General features: G+C 35.6%; 1 protein-coding gene across 1 annotated transcript in view; it reads left to right on the top strand.

Moving 5' to 3' along the window:
* The window catches only part of PIK3CA (phosphatidylinositol-4,5-bisphosphate 3-kinase, catalytic subunit alpha), a 62,456-nt gene continuing 39,230 nt past the window's right edge, over window positions 1-23,226 (top strand). Inside the window, exon 1 of the mRNA XM_004674983.2 lies at window positions 1-43. The gene's annotated coding sequence lies outside the window, so the exon portion shown is untranslated. The remainder of the gene's footprint in view (window positions 44-23,226) is intronic.

Below are 23,226 nucleotides of genomic sequence, written 5' to 3' on the forward strand. Positions count from 1 at the left end.
ACCCGATGCGGTTAGAGCAGCGGAGCCTGGAGGAGCCCCGAGAGTGAGTAGAGCGGGACTGGCCGGGAGCGGGCGCGGTCGGGATGGGGACGGGATGAGTGCCGGGGACTCCCGGTCGCGCCCGCCGTGTTGCTCCGGGGTTACCCGCTGGTGGGCTCCCAGCACCGGCCCGCGGCGAGGTCGCCCGTGATTGCTGCTCCCTCTTCCCCTCCTGCCTCTGGCCTCGCCCAGATGCGTGAGCAAGGGCTCACCGCTCCCTCTTTTCTCGCTCTGACTGCCGCCGCCTCGCTCCTAGTTTCCTTCCTCTCCCATTTTTGGGGTTGGGGCGGCTGGAGACTGAGGAAGTGCGCCCTGGGCCGCCGCCCCGACCGCGGTGGCTGGGTCCCCGCGCCCTTGCACGCCCACTCGGGCCGCGGGTGGCCGGGCTGCCGCGAGCTCGGCAGCGCTAGGGACACCGGCGCGGGCTGCTCTGGAGGGGCTGTCAAACCTGAGCTGTCCGGCCCCGCCTGCCGCGCGACCCTGCGTTTGCCTCCTGCGGGGTTTAAATCGCCCGGCTGGGGCGTCGAAGGAAAACCGCTCCCCTCGCTCCCCACCCTGCAGTTCCCCTCCCACCCTTCCTCTCGTAGTTGTTTTTTTTCCTTTTAACCGAGACAATCAAGCGCCTTGGATCTTTCATTCATAGACCCGAGACATTGTCTCGTGACGTGTGTCTTTTCGCTAAGTCTTTTATGTGATGTCTGTTTCGTAGGTCCTAAGAGGTCCCGAATGGTAATGTAGCCTCTGGGATCGGGCTCTGTAAACACCAGACGTTCTGCCAGTGTGTTTTGACCGCGACTTTAGGGGGTTATTTTAGGATGCTAAAGGAATCGTGGTGATGGTAGCTTGTTACTGGAATTGGAAATCGGGCGCTCTTTTCTTAAATATCAATAATTGAGGAGCTGTTTACATCGTTGAATAAAGGGTAAAGGGAGCGCTAGAGTGAGCTGCGTAAAAAACAGCCTGCATGTTCTTTTATGAATAAGAGTTGTGATTTCATATTGGTGAAGCTTCCTCATTCCAGCACTGCGCCTCTGTGCACATGCCGGACATGGGTTTTCGAGGTGATGTCTTGAATCGTAGTTTGTGAGGCCTGGGAAACCCCTAGGAAACTTGGGTGGGTAAACTCCTGATCATTCAGTCGTTTAATTTCTACTGTCATCTGAACCGCTGCGGGCAATACTGGTCGCGTGTTTTCCTGCTTAGTAACTAGCTTCTCACAGTATTTACTTACATTGCTGCGTATAGATTTTGTTTATATGCCGGATGGCGTCTTTTAGAAAAAAAGATCTGGAAAATACTTAGGATACCAACTCGCTAACTTCATTTGATTAAATCAAAACCACTTTATTAACCTGTTCGTGAAGGAACTACAGTGTTCATAATTTGTTAATGTCAGTTTTAATTTTTTTTAAACAAAAACATTGAATTCTGGGTGACATTATATATCACTGTCAAAACATCACACGCAGTAGATGTTTTTGGTTGTCTGATTAAATGTTCTATAGTGTCACCAGTCAAAATTACCCGAAGAGTGGCCGCTAGTGCCTAGTATTTGGGGGGGAGGGGGGTTGGGGGGGAGGGGAGGGAAGAGGATGTGTTCTCTCTTTTGATGTTGTTTCTAAGTTTTCTCATCTTGTGTTTGGGATAAAATTAGATAAGATTTCATCCGTAACTTTTTTCAAAAGTTTCTTGTGTGCTTTTTTATCATTTGTGAAATGGAATGCCTTCCTATTAAATCATGAAATAGGTAATTGAAATGATGGTACATCAAACAGTAATAGCATGAGGGAGGAAATAGCAAGAAAAGAAGTGAATATTAGTGTAATGTTCCATCACTGACTATGAGTATAAAGCTTGAAAAACATTACCATCAGTTTTTGCTGAAGGATTAAAAATAAGCCACATGTAAATGCAGAAGTGTTTTTTTATATCAAGTTATTTTTACTTAAGTAGGATATATCAGTAAAGAAATGTCACTACAAATTCTGTACTTAAACGGAAAACTTAACTGCATAAACGTGTGTATTTTCGTGAGGTCAATATATAAGAGAGATTGAAAGATGTTGCCTGGCTCTGTGTATGAAGTCCTTCTGGAAGCATAGTTTCCTTCCTTTTAGGATAAGACCCTCTCCATCCCAATTAAGTTTTCCATTTTTTAAAAAATAAATAAGTTTATAAATAAAATACTCATATAACAAGGTATATAACCTTTTTTCTAAAGCAATTTTTAGAAAAAAAATTATTTTTTATTATTTTTCATAATAACCTTTTTTTTCTAAAACAATTTTTGTGTAGTTTTCCTATTAGTACCTTTGACTAAATATTTTTTAAACATTTGCCATTACCGTTTAAAGGGCATTTGTTCTGTTGATCTGTTTATTAGAAAAGACCTAACTTAATCCATTTGATATCTTTAGCAACTATCATAGCATTAAAAGGATCAGTTCTCTGTTATTTTAATATTTTAAATTCCAAGGTAGGAGTAATTCTTTAAATGAAATGTGTTTCTTAAACATTAAAAAAGATTTTTGTCTCTAATGAAAATATTTATGATTCTAAAAATAACACAATTACAGAAACATGGATCTTGAAATATTATGGTTTATATTTTACTAGCACAGTTATCAAACTGCTTTTCTTAAATATTATTTATGCTTAGCTAGCTACACAACAATCCTCAGACAAGGTAGTACTACTGTCTCTAAGAAATGACATTTTAATTTAAGGTCAGACAGGTGTCAGGTGACAGACTCATTGACAAAACCAGTTCTCTAACTCCTTTCACTGTATCATGCTTTCTCTAACCTGCTCCAGCCTGCATTTTTAATAAATACAGAAAGTAGGACCCAAAGAAGTTAGATCAGCTCCTATTTCATTCATACACATTTATATGCATGTGTGCTTACATATTTACAACATATATGTGTGTCTTCAGTTCTCTGTATACTTAAATAGTGGTTTTTAATCCTGATTACACATTTGAATCATCTATTTTGTTAAAAATGCTAGTGCCAGGGTCTCATTCCCAGAGATTGTAATTTAATTGTCCTTAAATGGAGCCAAGATATGTGTGTTTGTTTTTAAGTTGCACAGGTAATTTTAATAGACAAAAGTGTAAAACTTTTGCATTCAAGGACCTGTTTTGATTGTTGCTTTTCTGTCTAACTAGATTCTTTTCTCCCTCCTCCTGAAGCTCTCTTAGCCTTTACCTCCTGTCACGTGCAAATCCTGTTTGCTCTTCCTGAAACATTTGTGCACTCCATACCTCTTTTTAACTAACTGACTCCTACTCATCTTTCCTATCACCTTTGAAAAGTCATGTCTGGGTTAGGTATCCCTGCTTCCTGTTCCCATAGCATTTTGTACTCCCACTGTCATAGCATTGACTCACTGCATTGAAATTGCTTACTTGTCTTTATCCTCCACTGAGATATATCCATGAGAAAGTGAGGGCTTCATTACTATATCTATCTATCTAAATATCTATCTATCTGTCTATCTGTGTGTATGTATACACACACACACACACACATATTTCTTGCTTTTTGCCAAGCACAGTGACAGTACACATTAGGTGTTTATTGCTTGAGTAAGTATATTGGATCACACAACTTTACAACATGTAATGATTTCTAAAGACCAATTAAGTTTTTATTATTGCCAAATATAGTTAATTTTTTTTGGTCACAAAAATGTATATACCTACACTTGCCAGACATACAAATTTCATTGGAGATGTTATAAATTATGTATAAATTATATGCAGAGTGGCATCAATCCAGAACACTCCCCCACACAGGCAAACTAGGGATCATTATTATAATCAAAACTGTACAGGAAACCATGAAACTTGAATTCAAATCTCAGTTTCACAAGTGTTAGTCTTTGGGCAAGTCCCAGCCTCAGTTTCCCCAACAATAATACAAAAGAATTGTACTGTATGCACTACTTGGCACTCAGATAATTGAGCTTCAAATCCCACAATTACTAAAAACACTGGCTTTAGAATCTGAAGCTCCTTAGTTCAATATTACACAGGCTCTTATTACACTTATTGATAGGATTACTGTACTTTGGACAGATTTCCTAATCTGTATAATGGGAGTAATGGCTACTCAATAGAGTTGTTGTATTAGATGACATAATGTAGATCTAAGAGAGTTTTTGTCCTGGATCAGGTTGCTTCATATATGTTCATTTCCTTTCCCCTTAGGTAGTGTTAGATATCAAACACTGAGATAACAGAAAGACAGTTTGTGTAATAAAACCTATTTTCCACTTTGTTGACTGCTAGCACTCCCAAGTCTGACTAAGGACCAAAAACCACTGTGACTTAGTTTCATTTCTTTAAATCCCATTACACTGAAACATCAGGTTGTTAAGTCAGCCTGCTTCGGAATAATTATGCCTAGAAGTTGGAATCATGACTGGCTAGTAAATGTTCAGTTATTAATCCATCCATAATACATAAAGTGGGCAAGGGGAGAGTCTAAACCTTATTATATTTCCAAATATAAATAAAATCAGACTTGACCATTCCAAAACAAGGAAACAAATTAACAGTGACTTACAAAAGAAGATGCAGAAATTTTGGTGAAATCTCTGATGACTAAAATTTTAAATCCAGGGATTATTACTTAGTAATTTCTAGGAGACCTGGAATATACCTCTGGTCAAACCCCATCCCAAAAGATAAGATTGTTCTCCATGTCAGATGAGCAGTTACTGATAATAGCTGTTTGAAATTGTTGGGTTTTCTTTGTCTTTTTTTGGAGGGAGCTATGCTTCTTAATTTTATATAGCTAACTTAGATTCTGTTTACTTGGTAATATGTGTAACCTTATACACATCAAGTTTTATGACACCAGTCTTTATTCTATAAATCAATTTCACTTGCCTGAGTTTTCCCTTAAACAAGTTTAAAGTGAATTTTATTAACCATCATTTTTGGAAAAATAGTCTATAAAAATTTAAGATGCCGAATAACGAAAACTGAAGTGTTAGGAGTAAAAAGGAAATATGAAATAATATGCAGTGAAATGTGAGGATTCAAACTGAAAGCTCAAGATTTCCAACATTTGAAAAGGTTTTTCAACCTTACATAAATTAATGTTTTATTGCTATATGTCATTCACATTTAATTGCTTCTGATGTGATTCAGTTGATCATGATTAAAGAATTTTCACTTATTCTTTCTCTCAGCCCAGCTATACTTCAACTTTATGTTCCAAAAAAGAATGTGTAAGTTTGCTATTAAGGTAGTGACTTGGAGCCTTTTCAAGTTTACTATTTCTTAAAGTGAAGCTTTTCTTTCTTTGTAAGATTTATTTATACCTACAGAACTGGGGTACAGGCCATTGGTGCAGGAGGAGGGAGGATGGGAAGTATGAGGATTCACTAGAGGCAGAGTGGGGACCAGAAAAGGCAGATCCACTGAAATATACCTCTGAGGGGAGCAGCGGGTAGTCAGGAGAGGGCTGCTGCACATGTGGGTCACCTCCCTGGCCAGGAATCCAACTCATGCTGCAGTGGCTGCTATAGCTTTATAGTGCTGTGCCTTAACCTAGTGTGCCACCAGGGAGGGCCCTTGAAGCTGTCTTTAATGTGGATTATAGCACTCTGGATAGATGGTTGAGAATTATAATACATTCCTCGCTAAGTAAAATAAGTAATGAGATAATTTAAATGGTCCTATGTTGTATAGAAGTGTTTGAAGGAACTATATACATACTAATCCTTATTTTAAATGTTTGTTTCGTTCTGACAATTCATATTCATTTCTTCTGTATCATTTTAGCTGTTAGCTTGATAATTTATCCTTATTACACTAATTTATCCTTATTACACTAATTTTAGTAAATTTTTTTAAAGGTTATTTTCCCTTTTCTTCTTCTTCCCTCTCCCCAAAGATTTATTGATTTATGCATACAGAGCTGGGGTCCAGGCCAGAGGTGCAGGGGTGGTAAGAGCATTCACCAGAGACAGAGTGGGGAGCAGAACAGACCAACTGATGAAGTGCGCTGCTGAAGGGAACAGTGGTGGGTCAGGAGAGGTCTGCCTCACCATGTGGATCACCTCTGGGGCCGGGATCGAACTCATGCTGAAGTGTCTTTAGCTTCTTAGTAACCCGCTGCACTTCCAGGGAAGGACCCAGTTTTAGTAAATTTTAACATAAGTTAAAACTGTTACAAAGGAGTCTGTATCAGGGCCTACATTGCTATTTGAAATTAATGTGGAATTTTTAAAAATTAGTAAAAATTCTTGGGAGCTTCTTTGGAGGTTCTAGCAGGGGAGCGCTAGACCAGTCTGTCTCTGTTCAGGGAAGGCTTCCTCTTCGTCAGACCCAGCTTTGGCTTCGGGAGGGACTGAGCAGTGAGGGAGGAAGGGGACAACCACCTAGCCAGCCAGATCAGCGGAATCAACCCTGGCAATCAATGGGGTGACAGATGTCGCAGCCAGATCGCCCTCACTTCCTAGTAACAATTCTTAAAAAATACTTACTGGCTCATTTCAGATCTTAAATATTTGTGTAGTGAAAAAACTCCATTAGGATAGAATCATTCTGCTCTGATCATAGCTTCTTGTATAACTCATTGGAAAATTAGCACGACTCTGGGAAATTGCATCTCATGAAGTATTGAATACATTTAAAACAATACTATGAAAATAATTTTAAGCATAATTTTTTTTAATGGAGACCATTATTTTGTGTGTCCCGGTATCCAGGCACTTAACAGAGAGCCTAAACCAGTAAGCATTGATATTTTTGTAGTAGAATCATAATTGGGAATCAAAATACCTTTATTTCTTATCAGTTAGCAGCTATATACTTTAAACTTCCTAAAAAGTAGGTAAATTATTATGTCAGTTTTAGTTGAATGTACATTTAAAGTATATAAGAAACATTCTTCTGTATGTTAACTAGTAGCATGTTTCCCCTGATAGTCATTTTTAACAAAGGTAGATTAAGGAGTGCTGTACATTGTATATCCTATATTACATCAGGAATCTGAAAATCTGGCTTCTACATTAAAATATTAAAGGTTTTGACCTTTCAGTACCTGTTTCTTCACATGCAAAATTTATAAGATTCTTTATAATTCCAAAATTCTGTGTGATTCTTAGTCTTAAAGTCAATTTCTGATTGTCAGCAACAGACAGACAGTCACTCCCCAAAGGGAGGACAGTTTATCTGAGAGTGTTATATTTTTAGAAACTAAAATCTTTGTGTCTACTTGATTATACATTTGCACATATCTTAAGGGTCTTATGTGAAAATTTGTGACATAGAAAAACTGCCATCAGGAAAAAAAAAAAACATTTTTTTTTTCTCTTTCTGAAACCTCAGTCATTTTGGAAAGTCAACCTTACTGCAGGCATAATCATTTTGGTTACTGGCACTGAGAATGGTTAAATGACTGGCAGACACTTCTTGAGTGCTTAGATAGATCGGTAGATCTTCCATGGCACACCAGTTGCCAGGGTTATACGAAAACCAGCCAATCCGTGACAGCATCCTTGATAGCCACTGGCCACCATCCTTAACTTGTTTAAGACTTCTAGGAAAATATGTTCCATAATTTCCCGTCAGTAATCCATCCCACTAGGTGGTTTTGAAAAAAGATGGTATTCTAATCTTAGAAATATAATTCCAGAGAGATAGTAAGTATCTTTTTTTTTAGGTGTAACTTATATTGTGCAAATATGTAGAAAGTGACAAAAATCTTTGTCCTTGATTGGAAATGCTATTGATTTGTTAATGTTCAAATTACCTTCAGCTTTTGAATTTTTCCAGCCAACAAACTGCTCGGGTAATGAGATATTATTTACAGTTATTTTGAGTGTGTATTCATTTTTCAACAAGCTAAGCAGATTTCTGTGGTGTGTTTTTCTTTGAAATATCATGCTTTTCCAAGTGCTTTTCTGATGGACTTACTGCAGGTCTAGACCTGAAAGTACTATTGCATTTTGAAACAATTGACTGCCTTGTGCCTCAACTGAATTGTTTTGTTTTGTTTGGGAGTTTAACTTCTTGAAGTTTTGGAAGTTTTTATTTTGTTGTTTTTGCTAAAAAGCTGTTACTCAGTTAATACAGTTTTATGGAATATATCAAATATGAAACAGTGTTCATAGGGAAAACTGAGGGGGGAAGATTGAAATTAGGTACTGCCTATGAAATTCAACCTAAAATCAAGTTATACATGGCAGCAAGAAAAGGGAAAACTTTCTTTAAATGCATTCTTATGAAAAATATTAATAATAACATCACTTTGAAGTTGTCATAAAGAGTTTCCTTAAAATTCAATGACTATAAAAAAAATTCAGTGACTATAATGAAAATCTAATAGGTATTTACGTTTGAATCGCTGATAGGCAACATCTTAAAGTATTTACAAAAAGGTATCTGGGTTGTATTTCTTTAACCATACTGTTTGTGAATTTGAATATAACTTTTTCAAAGCGTTTGCTTACTTGTAATTACAATGGTAGTAAAACAAAACAATTTAGAGTATGAGTGATCTTTTACTGCTAACTTTTTTGTTTTCTCTTAATAGAAATTACCAATTTTCAACATTTTAAAAAAAGATTTATTTATTTATGCATACAGAAGTGGGGTACAGGCCAGAGGTGCAGGGGTGGTAAGAGGCTTCACCAGAGACAGAGTGGGGAGCAGAACAGGCAGATCAATGAAGCACACTGCTGAGGGGAGCAGCGGGCAGGTCAGGAGAGCTCTGCCGTGCCATGTGGGTCACCTTCTGGGGTGGAGATCTAACTCATGCTGAAGTGCCTTTAGCTTCTTAGTGCTGTGCTTTAACTTGCTGTGCCGGAAAGGAGGCCCAGTTTTCAACATTCTTATTGCTGTTCTATTGAAAGACTTCAGATTTCCTCAAAATCACAGAATAATTTTGCAATGAAAGTCAGTGCTTTTTATAATTTATGCTCACAAGCACTAAGAAACCTTTAAATGTATCTACTAAGTTACAGTTTTTTATACCATCTGGTATAAATTAGTGTATTTCTCCTGCAAATAATTTTTCCCCAACCAAAATAGTGGCAAGTAATATAACAACAAAAAGAATATGTGAAGTTGGGAAAGACTTAGAAAACCCACAAAATATTGTTAGGTTGTCAGGCTTCTCCAGTTTTCCTGTCCTCTTAAATGTAAGTCACAATAGTGAAGAGAATGTGCTCGGGAGCAAGACCATCTAAATTACTAATTTTGTTAACCTGTCTGGATTAGATATTCTCTGGGTTAACATTTATAAAAGAGAGATAATAACAGTGCTGTTATCATAGTTACTATAAAGAGGTTTAAGTGACTGATAGAAAACATTTACAGTGCCTAGAATATAGTAAGCATTCAATAAATATACATGTGCTCCTTTAGATCATAAACTTTGTCAAATTATCAATTTATTTGGTACTTTAACATTACATGGTGAATTGGATTCTGTCCTTTCTGAGCATTTACCTCTGGATTCATATCTGCCAAGTAAACACTAATGTTGTCTTCTGACAAGTTTCTTGACATTTCTATTTGTTTTTGTTATGCCTTTGAAGTTTCATTCAAGCTTAAGGAATCTGAATTTTATTTCATACCTAATCCTAAAGGAAAGGTCAGTATATGGATTTTAGCTCAACAGAAATGAAGGATTAATGAACAGAATGTATTGATTAAAGGAATGTACATTTCTTTTACATTTATCTGAGATACCCATGGACTGATTTTTTTCCTGTCCTTACCTAGAATATCAGAATTCTTAGTAGGTATCTTGATCATGCTCCAGTGCACTATTTGTTTTGTACTATTAGGTATTTCCTTCCCCCTTCTTCATGCACTAAAGATAATTGTGTCATATTGTCACATAATTCTGTGTTAGTGTTTGTGTAGAATTTTCATGTCATCTTTCAAATGCTGTTTCACTTGCTTGCTATGAAGCCTTTTTCTGAACATAGTATTTTACCTCTTCTGTATATCATTCTGTTTGTTACCTAATTTATACCACTGGACATCATTCCATGAAAATAAGAAAAGCAACCATGTGTTTTGATTATTTCCATCAGTTAAACTTCTGTGTCTTTCTCTCTAATAACTAAAGTAGTTCTGGCATAATGATGCAGTGTTCTGTATCATCCTTCTGGTTTTCATATTGTTTCCACCTTTTGGAAATAAGACTGTTAGTTCATATTTAGGTTTTGGTAAATATGTGTAAGTTTATGTTTTCTTGTTTTTTAGTAGTTTTGAATATATTACTCTTGTCACACAAAGTAACTTAGTCTTCCATAAATTGGTCATTCTATATTCTATAACTCTAATATACCAGACTAGTAATAAAATAACTGACACAGTTAAAAAAAACCACTTTATTAATCATAATTATTAATTTATAAAGAGATTGCTTTAAAAACAATTTTTGGCATAGCTATTAAAATTTTTCATTGTTGCTTGTTTTTAATGAATTGTTAAATATACTTCCATTTTTTATGTATGTAAAACTTTAAAATTTAGTCACTTTGGGGTAGAAAATGCTGGTGTTCTATACACAATGAAAAAAAAAATAGTATGCTGCCCTAGTGCCTGCCAGAGTTTACTGCTATTCTTTGTAGTTGTGACTAAGCTAAGCATTGAAATGAAAAGTAAACTTTTTTTTGTTTTTTTTTGTTTTTTGTGGTAACATTGGTTTACAGTGATGAATATGATTCACACATCTTCAGGTTCCACACCACACTTACCATCAGAGCACCCATAATTCTCTACCACAGTCGTTTAGGTGCTCTCCCCACTTTACTCAGTACCTCCAGCCTTTCTTGTAGCTCAGTCCTGCAGCCAGATTTCCAGGTTTTGGTTTAATCTGTACCTTGTATTTTTGAAAATGAAATTTTATTTTTAAATGGGATTACAAAGAACTATAGCTGATTACCTGTCGAAAAAAACTTACCCAATTTCCTAAGTGTGCATACTAATATGCGTATTTTGAGTTACCTCAGATCCCAAACTTACTATCATTAATCTGGAAAGGGGATGTATTATAGTACTTTCCTTAATTCTCACAATAGTGCTTCAGTGGTCAGACATGAGTTCTCTTCCATTTCACAGATTAGGAAACTGAAGTCCCATGTCTAATCACTACAGTGGATTACATTTAATTTGCATTGAATCCAGCTATATGCCATCAACCAAAGGTAAAAGTGATAATTTTAAATATTGCAGTCTTGGGGGGAGGTGGGAGCAGGGAAAAAAACATTGCAGTCACATCCTAATACTGAAATTTTTTCTTCAAAGTAGATATGAGGTTCAAGGTGTGAATTTGCTGCCACCACATCAGGTCTCTGTGTGTAGATATTCATTCAGACATATGCAGTGTTTATATTACATAACCTCTAACACCAAGCTTCTAGTCCTCAACCAAAGATACTGCAATTTATTCCAGTGCTGGAAGAGATACTGCTTTTTTAGACTTGCTTTGTAGTTGCATTGATTTCCAAAGTAGACAACAAATATGGCCACAACAAGCTATCAATTATGCCTGTACATTTTCTGTAATACATACATGCAGATGCATAAGCCCATACTATTTAATTATTCCATGTATTTTAGAGATTGCATTTGTAAGTTTTGTGTATCTTAGGTGGCTATATATGGATATATATACACATATTTTTGTATGTGAACATATACACACACATTTCCACACAAGGTGTACCTTGTGCTTTATGGCAAATTAAGAGATTTATTCAAGGAAAATGTTGACAGTTCATTTGCTGCTACTGTATACCCAGGATCTAGCACATTGCTTTCATGGGCTAGTTTTTGAGTTTGTCTAGCCATGATTAATTGCCTAAGATTCACCATGGCCTTTCTTGACTCCTGTGTTTGTGCTCATGCTGTTCCTGCTGCTCAGAGCTCCCTTTGTTATGGTTTCTCCTACCCAGTGTCATCGACCTGGCACACTACCTCTACCTCTGTGTAATCTGTGTAAAGTATTTGTGGACTCAGTTCCCTAGACAAAGGCACACTCACCCTCCTCTGTTTCCATAGCCTGTATCATAATGCACGCATGCGAGATTTTGTTTAGTTATTTGCAGTTCTCTTCCTAGATAGACTGTGAGGTCAGGATGGCATTATCTTGTACCTCTAGCATAAACCTGGCACATAAGCGTTTGTAATAAGATGAACAATCCAAAAAATATAGGCAGGGGAGGGCTATTTAGTTCAACTTTTCAATAAGGAAAACGAGATTTTAAGTGTATACTTACCCATCTTTTTATATAGACTTGAGATTTCCACTCAACATTATCTGTATAGTTTCTGATTTGGTTTACAGAAAGGGTAGCATATTGTGCATATACCATGCTTTTATACACATACCCCCTGCACACATTGTTGATCTTTCTTATTTGTGGGCAAGAAAATGTTTTAATGAATTTTCTTTTATTATAGTCATACTTTATAAAATACTTATTCCTCCAGGGCATTGCTGATATTAAGCTACTTGACTCTCAGTTTCAGATTCAACTGTCTTTACTCTGCTTGTTTGTATCCTTACAAAAACCATATTATAATACCTAATGTAGTGTTTACAAATACTTAATTGAATTGAGCTGACATTTATATAGGTAACATATTCGGTAACATTTAAAACAAAGTTATATGTGTATAAGTATTCTAATGGATTTGAGTTGTATTTTTAAAGCTGTTTCCAAAGTTTAGATGACTTTGCCTCTGCTATCAACTTCAGTCTTAAGGTGTTGATGGAAGTCAACCACCAGCTGCAATGTTCCATCCAGCGTGTGGTAGGATCCATGTAGCTATGGCTTAAACCAAATGTTGGCAATGAAATATTTAGTAGCAACTGTTCTTTTAAAAGAAACATTTTAGATAATTAAAGTCATCTTGTAATATCCTTATACCCAGCTGTCAGCTCTTTACTTTTTCTGCCAATATTTCTGAAACAGCTATCAAGAAAATGGAAATTAGGGTACCACAATTTCAAATATACTGAACACTTGCAAAATGTATACATTAGAAAGGTTTCCAAATAGAGTTCCTCAGTCATTGTCTCAAAGGATTTCTGTATAAACGAACAACCCTCTCCAGTCTTATAATGAAATATAAAAGTAGGAAATAACAGGGACATTTCAAAAATTGAAATTTTGCCTTTATTAGTAGCCACTGGACTTAAAGATTAATTAAAGTAAATTTGAGCATTTTATTTTATTTTTTAAATTTTCTGCTATTGTTTCTTAATTTAGCATTTTACTATCGTTCTACTCTCGTTAACTTTTGCTCTTTTTCTACTTTTAAGTATCCTCATATCTCTATTTTTCATATAAAATTATTCCCCATCATGTCAGACAATTCTAATGGTACCCTATTTTTTCCCAGAATCTTCCCACCTACCTACAACATGTTATTTAAGGACTTTTTACATTGATAAGTAATTATAGCATTTATACTTACTATATTCTGTAATCATGTTTAATCCTCAATTACAGGTAAATTTTAATAGTTGAAACTAATAACATTTATATTTATGTGCTTATATAAAAATGTTTTAATCTGCAACCAAGCAGAGGGTTGGGTTTGATTTACTTCCCTATTTGTTCAGCATTGTGAACCACACAAAGATTATTCCTAGAATCCAGGTTTCATGGTTCCTCTTTTCAGACATTCCACATATTGCTGGAATTTGTGCTGTTGTGTTTCACATATTGAACATGATTTTATTATATATTTTTTGGTTTTTTCACCCTAAAGTGTCCAGTTATCTTTATTTCATATAGTGCAAAAAAAAAAGTGTACATTCTTCAACATGTCATTGATAATGCATGACTTCTCAGTTCTTTTCTGTTGCTCAGAATCTGTTGTATTCTTGTTCATGTATACTTTTTACTTGGGCTACACAGTTTTCATATTCTAACTTGGGTTTTTCACTTTCTAATGCTTGAATAACACTGTCTTAGGATTGTGTTTATATATGCAGGTATTCGTGAACATACATATATTCATATATAGATAAGCTGTTAAGGTTTCTTCTCATTCTTTCATTCACTATATTAAAACTTAAATATAAAACCACTATAAAACTTCTTACTCTACTTTAGAGGTTTTCATGCCCAAAGAAAACTAAACATAGCACGTCAAAGATTAGTAATCCTAAATAAATTATTTATTTAGGATATATTTATTTAGCATTTATTTATTATTTAGTAATTATTTAGTAATTATTTAGCAGATATAATTGTTTGTTCATGCAGACACACACACACACACAGCCTTAATAAATAAGAATAGCCATCTATTAAAGGAGAATGGAATCAACACATGGTGGTATGGTTGCAACAAAAAGAGGAACTCTCATCTACTGTTGGTGGAATGCAAGTTGGTGCAGCCCCTGTAGAAAATAGCATGTATATTTCTTAAGAAATAAAAATGAAGATTCTGTATGATCCAGTAATTCCTCTATTAGGTATTTACTCAAATAATATGAAAAGATTTATCTGTTTCTGTGGACATAGCAACATTATACACAATTGCTTAGTCATGGACCCAATCTAAATGTGCTTCAATAGATGATGGATAAAGAAAATTTGAAACATAAATGCAGTGGAATACTAAATAGCTTAAAAAAAATGGAATGGTGGCATTTGAGACAAAATGGATGACACTTGAGGTGATTAACTACCAAGTCAAAAAGTAAAAGATAACAAATGGATTCACTCACCTGTACAATAACCAAAAAGTCTACACAGGCAAAATACAACAGGAATAAATCGTGAACTCATTAAACAGTATAAGATAAACACCATAACTTGAGAAACAGGAGAAAAGGAGAAGGAGATGGGGGAGGGAGGCAGATGGGATTAGGTGGAGGGTACATAGGACATGTTCATATAAGGAAGAGCAACAATTAAAAATAAAGTATTAGGAAAACATCAGAGTATTATGAATACTAAATAATTAGAATGACTCCAAAGTTCTGAATTACCTGAAAATTGTGGTAAGTCATTTTATCTGTTTTACACCTCATAAATTATAACCCGTTCTCTGTAATAAAATCACTACAATATGTTGCACTCTACATATTTTAGTTGTAAATATTAAATCATACTATTCATGTTATCAGGGTTTACATGTGTTCTAAAGTTGAAAGAGAAAAATAGAAGTTTTTTTTTAAGATTTATGTATTTATTCATATAGAACTGGGGTACAGGCCAGAGATGCGATGGGTGAGAGGATTCACCGGAGAAAGAGAGGGGAGCAGAACAGGCAGATCTACGAAGTACATCGCTGAGGGGAGTAGCGGGCGGGTCAGGAGAGGTCTGCCTCGCCATGTGGATCTCCTGCGGGACAGGTGGGATCGAACTCATGAGGAAGTGGCTTAAGCTTCTTAGTGCTGTGCTTTAACCCGCTGTGCCACCAGGGAGGGCCGAAAAATAGAAGTTTTTAAAAAATCAATACTTTTGTTCCAAGTGACAATATCCTTTATTTCTGAACTGAGTTATATATATGCTGTGAAAGACATAACAAAGGATAAATATTATATAAAGGGGGGGCACATCCTTCACATGTTAAATAATAGATATACCAAAGCAAAAGCGTCAGTCATCTTAATGAGACATTAACATTCCGTTCATGTTGTAAACAACACAAACAATGATTAGTAGGTTGGTATTGGGGTTTCTCTGGTGGTGTAGGGTTAAGTCTCAGCATCATCATCACCTGTGGCCTGAGTTTGATACCAGGGCATGGAGGTAGCCCACATGTGTGGTAGCATGTCTAATCTGCTGCTCCCCACTGTTATCTCTGGTGAATTCTTTCTCTTTTCACCTTGCACACATATACACCCCTACATCTCTGGCCTACACCCTAGTTCTTCTATGCCAAAAAAAAAATAAGCTATTTTCTCATGCTTTTTGTGTTGATGTACTAGTATACTTAGATAAGGGAAAGAAAAAGTAGAATAAGAAAGGAAGAGCCAAGCTATTATTTGTGGATTATAGGCTCCATATCCATTTGTATCTCTCCTGTCTGCCCACTCATATCCTTTTCTCCAAAGTGAAGCCAATGTTAATAGCACTTGGTTAATTCTAGGTGTGTTGGGAGCATACATATAAGTTTTTAATTCAAATTTTGAGTTTTGTTAGTATAGATTTATATTCAATATTTTTATTTAAATCTTTAGAGTCTACCTTTATATATCCCCTTCAAAACCTGTACTTAATTTTCATCATTAAAATAAATGTCCTCAGTAGTCAAGTGTTAGGAGGTTGGATAAGTCTTCTGCATAGAAGAAAATCATAAGAATGCCTTAGTTACTATATGAATATCAGCCAAAATGGATTTTAAAATGAAGAGTAGTTAACTAAAGACAAAGGAGGTATATTGTAATATTATTGGAATGAAAAATTATAAATTATTAATAGCACTTAATAGAGGCACAGAATTGAATGGAGATGTAGAAATTTAGGTTTAGTGATAGTGACTTCATTACTCTTCTTAAGACTAAAAGAATAAGACAGAAAAATAACTATTAATATACTTGAATAAGACAACCAGATAATTCAGCTTAATTGACATCTGTAGAATATCACAACCAACAATACATCAACATTTGAAACATTCATCAGAATGAGCCATATAGGGCCACTAAAATGTGTTGGTAAAATTGACATTGTACAATGTCCTCTGCAGCCAAAAAGGAATTACATTAAAAGTTAATATAAAGGGCCATCCCTGGTGGCACGAGTTAAAGCATAACACTATGAAGCTGTCACAGCCACTACAGCACGAGTTTGATCCCCAGCCAGGGGTGTGACTCATGTGGCTTGGCAGACCTCTCCTGACCTACCCACTGCTCCCCTCATCAGTGTATTTCAGTCTTCCTGTTTTGCTCCCCACTCTGGTGAATCCTCTCACCCCCTGTACCTCTGGTCTGTATGTATAAGTAAATAAGTCTTTGGGGGGAAAGTTAATACAAAAACATGGAAGGGAAATACCCTAATGTGGAAATTAAATAATGTATTTCTAAGTAACCCATGGGTGAAAGAAGAATAACAGGCAATTAGAAAATATTTTAACTGAATAAAAATGCAACATGTCAAATATTCAGTATGTAGCTAAAGCAGTGTTAAGCAAACTATACCTTTTAGTGCTTTTTTTTTTTTTAAGATTTATACATACAGAACTGGGGTGCAGGCCAGAGGTGCGGGGGCGGAGACAGGACTCACCAGAGACAGAGTGGGGAGCAGAACAGGCAGATGGACGAAGTACACTGCTGAGGAGAGCAGCAGGCGATCAAGAGAGGTCTGCCATGCCAGATCACCTCCAGGGGGAGGATCAAACTGGTTCTGAAGAGGCTTCGGCTCTTGCAATGCTGCGTCTCAGCCCTTTGCGCCTCCAGGGAGGGACCACTTTTAATGCTTTTACTTGAAAGAAGAAAGGTCTAAAACCAGTTATTCTGCTGTCTTCAGAAGCTAGCAAAGAAAGCAAATTAGACCTGACGTAAATAGAAGAAAGGAAATAACAAAGATTAGTCCCGAAATTTAGAAATAGAGAAAATCAATGAAATAAAATGCTGGTTCTTTAAAAAACTAAAAATTATAAATAAACTTTTAACCAGGATGGTCAAGAGAAAAATATAAATTATCAATGTTAGGATGAAGAGTAGATAGTACTACAGCTACTGAAGATAATTTGAAATAATAAATATTATGAACACCTTTTTACCAATGAATTTACAATTTAGATGAAATGTACAAGTCTGAAAGATACAACCAACACTTACTCAAGAAGAAACATAAAATGAAATTCAACTAGTAATTAAAAGCCTTCGACTAAGAAAATTCAGGCCCTGATGCCATAACAAGCTAATTCTATCAGGCACTGAAAAAGAAATAATACCAATGCTACCCAAAATTTCAGAAAGCACAGAAACAGAGTGAATATAAATCATGTTATAAGGTCAGTATTGTCTATAGATACCAAATCCACTCCAAGACATCACAAGAAAACTGACAGCCAGTAATCCTCATAAATATAGTCACAAACATCCTTCACAAAATATTAGCATTTTAAATCTAGCAATTCATAAAAAAGGACATCACAGCCACATGGGAATTCCCAACAGTGTAAGACTGGTTTAACTTACAGTAACTCAGTGTTTTACACCATGCTAATAAGATAAAATTAGAAAACCGTGTATGATCAACCAATGCAGAATAAGTATTTGACAAAATTCAACACATGCCCATAATAAATACCCTTAGCAAAACCGGCACTGGAGGTAGCTTTCTCAACCTGGCCAGTAATATCTATGAAAAATGAACCAAACTCATACTTCATTGTGCGTAACTTTATGCTTTTTCACTTAAAATCAAGAACAAGGTGAAGATATTTGCTCACTTCTCTTTAACATTATATGAAGCTCTTAGTGCAATCTAAGATAAAAAAAGAGATGAAAGGACATACAAAATAGAAAAGGGGGAGTAAAACTTTGTATTCATGGGTGACACTTATAAAGACAGTTATAAGGAATCTGAAAAATAAGATGCATTTTAAATCTTAAAGATGAAATGAAAATAATACAAGCATGTAGCTTTAAAGGTTAATAAAGACAGCAGCTTACGGCCTTCCTCCCATGCTCTCCTATGTTAACTTGTCTTATGTCATTCTTACTTGCCGCCTTATAATAATGGTGTACAAATATCTGACATCCATTAGTTTTTGGAATATCTTTACAACACTTTAGCTTTCTTAATGTCCTCCTCCACCTTATCATCTTAGTGTTTTCATTATTATAAACCATGTAAGTATGGTTCAGTAGTAAAGCAAATAGTGCATGGAATTGTATCTTTTCTGGTACAGCTTGGTCGGCTTAATTAAGGAATTATCTTATTTTTAAAATGTTTAGTAGTAGCCATTGCATCTCAGTTTGTCTTCCCATGAACTTCAGTCCATCTTTTTATTAACTCTTACCTGTGAGATAATGGGGTTTGATGGTTTTCCTAAGGTAGCCTTCCTTAAAGCCTTCCACTTTTCTGATTTGATCTTTACTATTCCAACCTAAGTCATTCACAGTGGTTGTCGTAGACTTCTTTTAGCGCTCATCCTGGAAATTTTGAAGTTTTGTGCTACTATCTTCTAGCTTACAGTTTTGTTACCTAATCGTTCAGTGCCATTCTTATTGCTGGCCTTTTATTTTGATTTTTCCTTTCTTTCTGGAAGTGATACTGATGTCATACCTTATGGATCTTTCTTCATTTATTGTGCACTGCACTCACTAGGTCTTTTGCTTTTTATAGATTTGGCTCTTGGAAAATTTTTTACCTTATTTTTTGACATTTTCTCTTGTCTAGTTTTATTGTTATTCCTACTAGTCTAGATTTCAAATATTAGACTTCCTAGTTTGCTTTCCTTATTGGGTTTAGTTTCCCCAGCAACTCTATTGATTTCTCCAGAATTGGGAAGTCATTGACTGTACTTTGTGGGTTTGGAGACCTATAATTATAATAGTTCCACATATCTTCTAGTCTCAAACCTTTCAGAGGATCTTGGAGAATTGGCTTGCTTCTTAGCTATATTTTGATTTATGGTACTTTAGCCAAACCAAAATCTTTGACTTTATTTAGTCATGCTTATCTTTTTCTGTATAGTGTCTTAGTATGGTAGCATTAGTATACAAATAAACCATAGTTTTATTTATCTAAACAATAACCAATTATATAACTTAAGAGAGTAATCCATTCACAAAATTAACAAAAAGATCACTTATCTAGAAATACTTTATTCATAGCAAAATATGCATGAATAAATCTTTTAAAACTAATGAGAAGTCAGAGATTTCTTGTACAAAAAAAGCTCTAGTAATAAAAGAACATTAGCTAGATGGAACTTGATTTTTAAAAAATTGCTCATCAAAAAAAATAACTTAGGATATTGAATAGATAGCCACAGAATGGTGGAAAAATATTCTTGATACTTATAACTCATAAAAGATTTATATCCGGACAAATGAAGAATCTCTAAAATCAAGATTAAAAAAAAATCAGCCACCTAAAATAAAAATTGCTTAAAAGCCAGTATCATTAATTGTCAGTAAATGAAAATTACAATTAGAGTATTTTAATATATAAAGATACTGTTTTATACCCACTAGTATAGTGAATCAACTGGAACTCTCACTGTGGGTGGGAATGCAAAATGGTCAACCACTTTGGAGAACTGGTAGGTGTTTTCTTACAAAGTTAAGCATAACATTTACCTTACATGTTGAGAGGTTACCACAACCTCTCTCAGCTTCAAGATTTGCTAGGAGTCACAGGACTGCATGCTGTCATAGTCCTCTGATTCATTACAGCAAACGGATGCAAAACACAGCCAACAAAGGGTAAAGCTGTCTGAGGACAAATTCAGGAGAGACTAGATAAAAGTTCCTAAGGGCCACACAAGATACATTTAGTTACCCTTGCAAGGAATTACGAGAGTATGTGTAAAATGTAGCCAAACAGGAAAACTTATTTTTTTTTTTTTTTTGAGGCTCATCCCTGTGGCCAACACACATCAAAATTCCAGAAGAAACACAGGTCATAAACCATATTGTGTTCATAAACAGGCAGTTTGAGCCACTCATATTAGTTATGGTATAGAATTCCTCTCACAATCCAAGTTCTCAAACACCAGTCAAGGGCCAACTTTGCAAATACATCTTTTTAAATAGTGAGCAGCTGGGTCTGTACACTGTGCAGTCCAGCACTTCACGCCTAAGTTTTTACCAAGAGAAATAAAAGCATATTCTTGTGGCACAATGGGTTAAAACGCAGCACTGCAAGCTGGCTGCAGCCACTTCAGTGAGAGTTGGATCCCCGAGCCACCAAGGAGGTGACCCACCTCCGTGAGGAAGACCTCTCCTGACCTGCCGCTGCTCCCCTCAGCAGTGTACTTCGCGATCTGCCTGTTCTGCTCTTTACTCTGTCTCTGGTGAATCCCCTCACGCCCCTCCACCTCTCGCCTATACACCAATTCTGTATGCATAAGTAAATCTTTTAAAATACATATATATGTAATATATATTCTATAAACTAACAATGGCAACAAAACATATATGAGAATGTTCACAGCCACAGCTAGAAACATCTCATATAATCAACGATTAGAGAAAGAACAAATAAATTAATATATTTGGGGATATTAACTTGTCTATTAAAAAGACCTAGTTGCTGATGTATTTATTAACAGCATGGATAGGTCTCAAAAGTAATACATTAAGCAAAAGAAGTGAAAAAAAGAATATACACTGAGTGAGTGAATTTTTATGGTTAAGAACCAAAAAGATGTAATTGCAAAATTCAAAATGTGTTTTCTGGGAGCACAGAGAAAGAGTTAATTGAAAAAGAGCATGAAGGAATGTTAGAGTTTAATAAAGTGTTCTACATCTTGTTTTATGTGGTGGTTGCATGGATGTAAAAAGTTGGCAAGCAACACATAAGATATGTATAGTTTGTTGTATATTAATTATAGTTCAATTAAATTAGGAAGACAATGCAGCAAAATAGACTTAGATAAATGGAAATACATACTTGGATTGGAAGAATATTTTGTAAAAATGTCAGTTCTCCCAAATATAATTCAAAGTATTCTCAATCAAAATACCAACAAGTTTGACTTTGATCTTTGTTTTTGAACTTAACATAATGATTATAAACTTCATCTGGGATTATAAATCAAGTTAATAAGGTTCTGAAGAGACTATAGGGAAGGCATTTGGATCATATTTAAGGGTGTGAGAATAGAGGGAAGCCAAACACAAAAGAGTATACACTGAGTGGAACCTATTTACAGAGGCAAACAAAAGTGAAAGGGAAAAGATTGATCCAGTAAGATTAGAGCTGGGAGTGTGGTGGGGAGGAAGGGAGGAAGGGCAGAGCATAGTTGTAATGATTGTTCAGGCCCTCGTTTGAAATTTTATAGGTGCTAGAGATTCACCATATTATTTTAATTGGTAGATTAGATATGTGTTTTAAGTGGCCAGTTCTAGGACACTGTGGATAATGAATTCAGGTGGGAAGTAATTGCAGGGCTTTTTGCCTTAGCTCATACTGCCCGCTTAACCTGTTGTGCTTTCTTCCTCTTTCTATACCTGTCAGGAAGCCTTTTCATTCACAGTGTCTTTCCTTTAAGCAAAATACCCACACCCTCACACTTTATATAATTACTACACTCTGCTTTGTATATTATATGGTGATAGAGTCAAAAGTCACATATACTATGAATGATGTTTTTCCTTTTTCATCATCTATCCCTTTGCTTTAATTGCCTGTAACTTAAGATAGCAGTGTGTAATGATTGCTTGTTGAATCAAAGACAAACCAGTGTTCCATACAACATCTCATTTGGGTCTACTAGTAACAGAGAAGAGGGCCCCAAAAAAGTGATAATTTGAGGGTAAGTTAATGAGTGGACGTGATGTCATGCAAAAGGAGCTGAGAACTCCAAAGGTCTTAACCTTGGAGATTGAGAAAATAGTTATGCCAATGGAAAAAAAAATGCCCATGTATGAGTAATAGGAAGAGTAAGAAATACCCAACAAAAGAAGCATTTGGAGACCAGGAAATAGAGAAAGATAGTTTTGACCTTTTTCATGGATAAATTTGAGGAAACTAATCGAAACTAATTGAAGCATTTATAAAATCAGTAGTTTCTGCCTTGGTAATTTTTACCTTTTAATTATGAAGTTATTCAGTACATCAATATGTGGAACCTGAGAACTTTTTAACATTATGGAAATACTTTTATAATCTTTTTGCTTTTCCTCCCACCCCATATATTACAGTGATTTTATACTAGATACTCAAATAGTATAGAAAAGGTGTGATATTGTGTGTGTGTGTGTGTGTGTGTGTGTGTGTGAGAGAGAGAGAGAGAGAGAGAGAGAGGTCTTGGGTAAATTATATCCTGACAGGACAAAAAAAAAACAAAAGAGCAGTATTGAAAGTAGTTAGACTAAAGGTTGTTTTTCTATCACATACCAGATATAGAGAGTAGTAAAAGCAGACAGATGGACAGTTCTACTCGTTTTGGAGTGTTCAGATGGAAAAAGGAAACATTCTGTTCCTTTTATTCAGAAAAAGAATTTCTAGGCTAAATTTACTGGTTTAATAAGTTTCATATTTTAACCAAAGCAACTT

This window comes from Condylura cristata, unplaced genomic scaffold, assembly GCF_000260355.1.
Source record: "Condylura cristata isolate star-nosed mole 26May11 unplaced genomic scaffold, ConCri1.0 scaffold00003, whole genome shotgun sequence".
In the NCBI taxonomy this organism is placed as follows: Eukaryota; Metazoa; Chordata; class Mammalia; order Eulipotyphla; family Talpidae; genus Condylura; species Condylura cristata.